The sequence below is a fragment of the Zalophus californianus genome, chromosome 15, assembly GCF_009762305.2.
Source record: "Zalophus californianus isolate mZalCal1 chromosome 15, mZalCal1.pri.v2, whole genome shotgun sequence".
In the NCBI taxonomy this organism is placed as follows: domain Eukaryota; kingdom Metazoa; phylum Chordata; class Mammalia; order Carnivora; family Otariidae; genus Zalophus; species Zalophus californianus.
Genome location: NC_045609.1, coordinates 51,910,879 through 51,917,659, shown reverse-complemented (window position 1 = coordinate 51,917,659; position 6,781 = coordinate 51,910,879).

The window sequence follows — 6,781 nt, the reverse complement described above, 5'->3', positions numbered from 1 at the left end:
TTTACCATTTGTCAGGCATTGTTATAAGTAAATATTGGTTTGTTTAAACCTCAACAAAATCCTGTGAAGTGGATATCATTATCTTTAGTTTACAGATTTAGTACCTGAGGTACAGGTAGATTAGGAAATTTGTCCAGTGGGACAGAGCCAGGAATTTGGCCCCGTAGGCTGCCTGCAGAGGACTGGCTTTAACCACTTTGCCCCTGAATGCTTGGAGGCCACTATAATTGTGAGTGTTTTTTTTGAGGAATTTTGCTTTCTGTTTGTTTTCTTTTTCATTTTTCTGTTTCCTTTTTTCTTGGGTTCTTGTGAATTACTTAAATCCAATTTTGATATATCAATAGTGTTTTTGAGTGTTTTTCTTCTTATATGGTTTTTATAGTGATTGCTCTGGGTATTACAGTGTATACGCACACGGCTTACCGCAGGCAATGGGTGTCAACATTTACCAGCTGGACTGAAGCGTAGAAACCTTACCTCCCTTTTGTCTCTCCCACTACACTTGTTTTAAATCTTTCCTTCATATACATTGAGAACCACAGCACATGTTGTTATAATTTTTGCTTCCACCATCAAACATAATTTAGAAAACTTAAGGAGGAAATATTACTGCATTTACCCATGCTTTTTATTTTCCTGTGTTCTTTCTTCCATCCTGATTTTCAAAGGTTCCTTCCCTTATCATCTTCTTTCTGGTTAGAGAGCTTCCATTTGTCATTCTTATAGAGTTGCTCTGCTGGCAGCCAATTCTAGTTACTCTTCATCTGAAAATATCTTCATTTCTCCTCCATTTGTGAAGGATGTTTTTGCTAATTATAACATTCTGGATTGACGCTTGTCATTCAGCATTTGAAAAATGTGGTGCCAATTCCTTCTGGCCTTCATGGATTCTGATGAGAAGTCCAACTCTGTCCAATTGTTTTTTCCCTATAGGTGTGCATCATTTCTCTCAGGTGACTTTCAAGGTTTTTTTTTTTTTCTTTCTTTGTCTTTAGTTTTCAGAAGTTTAACCATGATATATTTTGACATAGATTTCTTTGGGTTTATAATGTGTGGGTTCCTTTCAGCTTCTTGTATCTGTAGGTTTATGTCTTGCCAAATGTGGGAACTGTTCAACCATGATTTCTTAGAATACTTTTTTCAACCTGCCCTCTTTCTCCTCTTTTTCTAGACTTCAGTGACATGAATGTTAATCTTTTGTTATAGTTTTCCATGTCCCAAAGGCTCTATTCATCTTTTTTTTTTTTTTCTATTTGTTTTCTCTCTGTTGTTCAGATTGGGTAATTTCTATTGTTTCATTTTCAACTTTACCGATTCTCCCTTTGTCCTCTCCATTCTGCTGTTAAGCCCAGCTGCTGAGTTGTTTATTTTATTTATGGTATGTTTTAGTTCTAAAATTTCCATTTGGTTCTCCTTTATATCCTCTGTTTCTCTTCTTTGACTTCCTATATTTCCCTTTGGTTCAAGCATGTTCATAGGCTCATTGAAGCGCTTTGATGATGACTGCTCTAAAATCCTTGTCAGATAATTCCAACATTTGTGTCATTTTGGTGTCGGGGTCTGTTGATTTTCTTTTCTTATTTGATTTGAGATCTTCTGTGTTCTTGGTGTGCCTGATTTTCCATTGAAAATTGGGCCTGTGCAGTGTTACAAGACTCTGGATCTTATTTAAGTAGTTCGTTTTAGAAGACATTTTTTTTTAAAGATTTTATTTATTTATTCATGAGAGACACACAGAGAGAGAGAGAGAGGCAGAGGGAGAAGCAGGCTCCCAAGGAGCAGGGAGCCCAATGTGGCACTCAATCCCAGGACCCTGGGATCATGACCTGAGCCAAAGGCAGATGCTTAACTATCTGAGCCACCCAGGCGCCCTAGAAGACATTTTTTTTTTAAAGGAGCCCCATGCTGGGCTTGAACTCATGACCCTGAGATCAAGACCTGAGCTGAGATCAAGAGTCAGACACTTAATCCGCTGAGCCACACAGGAGCCCCTAAACTTTTTTTTTTTTTTTAAATATGGAGACTCAGGGCTCCAAGCAGACAAAAACAAAAGCTCTAAGTTCTCTTAAAGCCTAGCATCATTATTTATAAAACATCACTCTGTGACATTCTATTGGCAAAACAAGCTGCAGTGTCCACCCAGAGTCAATGGAAGGGAAAATCAAACTCCACTTCTGGATGAGATGGCAAGGTCAATAGCCAAAGGGCATGCACAAAGGGAGGAATGGTTGTGGCCATCTTTGAAAACAATCTTTGAAAACAATCTGCCATATTAATAGTTATTTTGCCTTATGGAATTATGGATTACTCTTATTTCATCAATCTTTTTTTTTCCTGTGTTTTCCTGGTTTTCCATATTAGTACAATGCTCCCTTTAATGGTAGAAAAATATATGTCAAAAACACCCAAAAAAGTCATGTGTCAAATTATACTGTGTAAATGAAATTCAACAGCTGTGATCTTTGCTCTTTAAAATTGTAAAATGTTTTAAAGTGATGTCTGGGATGATTTCAACCCTTGAAAGTGGTGATCTCCATGTGTGTCTTTTAGTCTGATCATCCCCTTTCAAGCCTGGGAAGACACTACCTGTGTACCTGTCACCCTTGTCTTTGCATAGCCTCAGGCAAAGGAGAATTCTCAAAGCCTTCTCACCTGCAGGGCTGTTGGCAGTTGGAAGATTCCAGATTTCTCGGAGTATTTCCCCCTCCCCATTCCTCCATGTGTCTTATTGGCAGAGGTAGGAAACATGCCTGGTTCTCTCTTGCCATGTAACTACCATGTCCATGCAAATAGCCACAGCTCTTTTCCTGGATATGCTCTGAGAGAGGACAAGGACATAGGAAGGATTCTCCAGCCTCTCCTTGGGGGTAAATTAGGGCTCTTCATGAGGATCAGAAGCTCCTTGAGGGTGGAGGCTGATTACACACGACAGTAGATGTTAGAACATGTACGTTGAATTGGATTTTAAATACCAGGATGAAAATCCACTCCTTGAACCTGTGAAGGGAAGACTTGGGAGACCTTATTTTCCTCGTCTTGAATAATTATGGCACCTTGTGCGAATGTAGCACCCGACAGTTTTCACCTCATTTCCCCCCCTCACATGACCTTCAGTGTCTTTTCCATAAAATGGGAATAATGCTATCTACAAGCCAGAATGTTAGGAGTTAGGTAACAACTACCAGTTTAGGTGGATACTAAGGGTTTTTGTTTTTTAGAATTAAATGTGATGATAAATGTGAAAGGAATATTTTAAATTTTATAATATTCCAGTGTTAACTGTTAGCATTCTTATTCCTTTGAGGCACAGTGCGTACCATTTCCTTTTCTTTCATTCTGTTTCTCATTTGAAAATGAAGGAACTGAGATTTCCAGAAGTTAAACAAATCGCCAGTTACTTCAATGGTGAACTTTGGCTTCGACCTACATTTTGTGGCTCCTATTTCAGTGATCTTCCAAAGGCTGCCATTTACATCATGGGTCAGCGAACTACAGCCCATCGGTCAAGTCCCCACCACCTGTTTTGTAATAGAACACAACCTGCTCCTGTGTTTAAGGATTGTGTCTACATCTGCTTTCACATGACAATGGTGGGGGTTAAGTGATTGCAACAGAGACTAGCCCTATGAAGCCTAAAATATTTATTATCTGACCTTTTACAGAAAAAGTTTGCTGACTCCAACTTTTATTGCCATCCCAAATATTATAGAATCAGTGCCCACAAAGAATGATATTCTGGAGTTCTTAAATAACATCAGCAGGTGCCTTTTTCAGCTTTTCACCCCCAGCTAAGTCAAGGTGAGCAAATGGGGCCCTTTAATTTCCATGTTTCCTCCCCCGGAGGAAGTTGGGTCCTCTGAGTACTGGAAGCACTTATTCCTATGAGTCCCTCTGGCCCTAGCTTCATTGAACATCAACACAGGAAGGAAAGCAACTTAGAAATAAGTTGCTCAGCATCCTCACATGAGGGAGGAGAAAACCAAGACCCATGGAAGGAAAGCAACTCCCCTCAAGTTAGGAAGCAATTGGCAGTTCGATCACAGCCCGGGTATCCTGACTTATAGTGGTTCTGCTACACTAAAAACTGAATTGGACTGAATTCCAGTTCCCCACCTGTGAATTGCTGGTGTGAATTTCCATCCATGTGTTTTGTGCTGGGTCTGAAAAGGTCACAGAGAGACGAAATGAATCACAAGACATTACCCAGAAAGTTCACATTAGGATCTGGAGCTCTCAGGCCTAAATATATAGACCAAGCATCTCCTTGTTTTCCTAAGAAAAATTACAAACCAAAAAATAGCTTGCACTATTCATGGGTCTGTTTTTGACCTTGATTTCCCTCATGGCTAAACATAGTGTTGATGTTACTGTCTGACCCAATGTTATGGAGGGCTCAAGAGATCAGACCAAGCCTGTGACAGCTATTCAAATAGCAATGAGTGAGTTTGTGGAGGGAGGAGTTCATGGAGGACACACTACGTTTCTTTGTGTTGTCTCCGGGTGAAGATCAAAGTTTTAAGATTTACTGATTCATCAGTTATGTGGAGTTTGTTTGTATTGTTCTGTAAGTGAAAAAAACAAAGACAAAAACAAAAGTCTTGTGTTAGGGGGAAACTAGGCCTACTCATTGGATTAATGGTGTTTTATGGCTGAGTTCACCAGAATGAAGAGTTTTCCCCCTAAAAGTAATTAAACTTGGCAAGGCTCTCAACAGGAAACTATCTAGAACCACAAGAAAGGGCCAACCGGAAGGCAGGTAGGGTAGCAGGAAAGGTCATGGCAAGGACATAGCTAGGGGAAAATATCATTGGATAGGCCATTTAAAAAACAGCAACAATGACTTTGGGATCTAAACTTTGTGTGATGTTGGTGATAACTCTCAGGACTGGGCATGGAACCTGTTTTCTCTCTGCCCAGCCTCCCTTCTGTTGTTCTGGAAACAGTACTTCCTTCCTCTACGGAGCTCACCCTTTTCACTCCATGTGGCTCGAATGGGGTTTTCCACCACAGGGCTCTTTACCTTTGATCCAGTGTAGTCAGAGGATCCAAACTAGGCCAGTTGGGTTATCTCTCCCAGCAATTCGCATCCTGAACACAGAAGGTGGGTGGGGCAGAGACCCAGCTAGGAATGCTCACTCTATTGTGGAAACGCCCAAATTGCCCCAGGGCCTAGTCCTTCCCAGGTTTGGTTTTGTCTCTTCAGTTTTTTGAGCTCACTCAGTATCATTCCACTGTGGTAATTTTTTTTCTTAAGTTAGTTTTCTGTTTTTATTGCTTATGGAATGTTTAAATGATATCAAGGGACACAAAATAACTGGGCCTAAGATATGTTATCTTACATATTTTACAAAAACACCATCTATTATATAGATAGGTTAGGTATGCATTATTAGTTCATTGCATGCATGAATAAATTAAAATTAGAAAGAGCTTAGGTACATTGCCAAGGTTTATGCTGGTAATAAGGGAAAAAGCTAAGGTTGGAGCTCAGGGCTGTCAGATCCTGGGTCCATGACATCATAGAGCTCATGAGTGCAGCGTGCAGCTGATGGAAGGCGTGGGAAGCCTGCATCTCCGGAAGCATCTGGGAGAGTTTCAGGGAAGCCAGTTGCACCCTAAGGGCCAGGAGCCTAACATCGATCCTGCCCCTCCCCTACCCTTTTTGATTTCCTGGAAGCAGTCAGATTTTACCTGGTAGATCTTATCTTTGGTATGAAAGCGTTCAGGCTTGTTTCACAGAGTCAAAAAACGTGTTACAGGCAAGGAAACTGAGCTTCAGGGATGTCGACTGCATGTTGACATGTAACAAAATCACAGAGCAAGTTAGTGCCAGATCAGGAATCAAGACCAGGGCTTCCTGACCGTGGGGTAGTACCCTTTCCGGTTCTCCACATAGCTCCAACCTCCTTGACCTCTGGAACTCATGGCAGGTTATCCTTTCCCAAAACAGTATAATGGAGTTGCACCAGATACACATTTAACTTTTGTGAATTTAAGTGTTTGAACACTTGGCAGTGAGAAGAGACAGGAATAGAGAAAGAGCAAATTTTAACACCTCAAGTGATTCCATCTGTCAGTCTGGATTATGAGCCAAAAGAAAAATGAGATGAGTGAGTATGATGATCATTCAGTGGGTTTCAGGTCTCCTGCATCTTTCATAGTGTGAGCATCTAACCATGTATAAAATACATGGCCATGTATGCATGGATCTTTTTTGTTCAACATGGACTCTGAAATACAGTCCAGCTATGTAGACTGACTTCTGTCCCTCCCAAACTGTAGCTGTCTCTACAATATTGGAAAATAAAACTGAGTCTGGTGGACTTCCTGACAGCTGGTGTTACAATTTATAGACAAAGACATTTTCCAGGATAATTTTGACTGTAGTTATTATTTGCTTGATGTACTGACTTTAGAATTTCAGGCCCGTGCAAAGTGTAGTTCCATGCCTTACCATTGTGGGAGGCGGTAGAATAGAGTTTATTAAACTGTAGGACAGGGGCTGTGGTGTCAGAAGGTTTTCCATTCCTCTACTAGTTCCATGTGTGATTCTGAACAATCCATTTCCTCAGATTATAGGGAAAAAATTGATGTAAAATGTTCAGAATACTTCTGTCTATATTAAGTGCCTAAATGCCAGTAGCTATTAATATGGTTATTATAATGAAACTGTTCAAACAAATTTTGTAATATTAGCTATAATAGAGTTAAAAAAAAAAGGCTGGTATTTCTGACTCTTAGTTCATGTCCTTTATGTTTACCTTTACTTATATTCATAAAA